Source organism: Convolutriloba macropyga, chromosome 3 (genome assembly GCF_964194025.1).
Source record: "Convolutriloba macropyga chromosome 3, txConMacr16.3, whole genome shotgun sequence".
Lineage (NCBI taxonomy): Eukaryota > Metazoa > Xenacoelomorpha > Acoela > Convolutidae > Convolutriloba > Convolutriloba macropyga.
Window position 1 is genome coordinate 13,797,633 of NC_134470.1, and position 1,529 is coordinate 13,799,161.

The window sequence follows — 1,529 nt, forward strand, 5'->3', positions numbered from 1 at the left end:
TTATCCAGGATTCTAAGTCAAAATACGGCGAAGACTATATGGATCTTAACTATATCTTTATAAAATCTGTAGCAGTTTCAATCGCGCGCTACCTATCCAAACTGATTAATACATGTTTTCAGGAAGGCATTTTTCCGGACTCATTAAAAATAGCATCAGTAATACCTCTACATAAAGAAGGTGAAAAAAATGAACCCAATAATTTTTGCCCAAAATCTCTCTTACCAACTCTTGAAAACTTTTGAAAAAATAATTCTAAATCGTATTTCTAACTATTTTAAAGACTTTGAAACTTTAAACATCAAACAATTCGGTTTTAGGGAAAAAAGAGGAACTGTTGACGCAGTTAGCAGTTTGCTTGAGTTGATACGATCATCAAAACATTCTTATACGGAGCACACTTATTGCACATTTTTAGATTTAAGTAAAGCTTTCGACACTATTGACAGAAAAATTCAAAATTCTGCTTCAAATTGTAAAATGTATGGATTAAGGGGTCCTGTATATACTATTTTGGAATCTTATTTGAAAAACATGAAAAAATTTGTACAGTCTGGACAAAGGAAGTCGCAAATGACAGAAGTTAAGTACGGGGTACCACAAGGGTCTATATTAGGCCCACTTCTTTTCATTGTTTACATAAATGATTTGAAAACCAACAGCCCTTGCTCGAACTTCATTTTCTATGCTGATGATACTGCAGTTTACACAAAATCAAATAAAGCAATTGCTTGTCGGGAACATCAACAGATCTTATCTCAAACAGAAACTGGCTTAAAATGAACAAACTTACACTGAACACGGATAAAAGTAAAACCATAACCTTTAAGACTAAACATGACAGAAGTGATGTTTTTACAATGAACGGCAAGCGCCTTGAAAATATATATTCTTTAAGTTACTTGGGCATAACGATTGACAAAAAATTATGTTTTAGAGAACACTCGAATCGCGTAGAAAATAAATTGGTACAATTTTGCGGACTTTTCTATAAATTGAGAAAAATTTTAAATCGCAGCCAATTGATCAAGATTTTCAACACTTATGTTAAACCAGTGGTTCAATCCAGGATTCTAGTCTATGGTACTGCCAGTAGAGCTACGGTTCAGAAAATCGATGCGAAAATTAATAGAATACTGAGAGTAATCTTTTTTCTTCAAAAGTTTGACTCGGTTTCTCTCATCAGAGAGAAATACAAAGTTTTTTCGGCCCAGGAGCTTCATCTGTACGAAGTTTTTAAACTGATGACAAAATGCATAAGATGTGAATGTTGCATCATGGACATAAATCACTTCATTACACAAAAATGAACTGTCAAAACTGTGCTCATGCGAAAAACGTGTTAAAGCTGTCCCCCTTAATTCATCTTTTTCCGAAAACAGTCTGTCAAATATAATCCGAAAACTCTTAAACGTTTTTCTCAAACTGGATTCTAATTTTGTAACAAAAGTGAAAAATTTGAGTGGCGCACAGTTAAATAACTTTGCTCACGAAAAGCTAGAAAACTATTTTTTACTGAATGAACAACT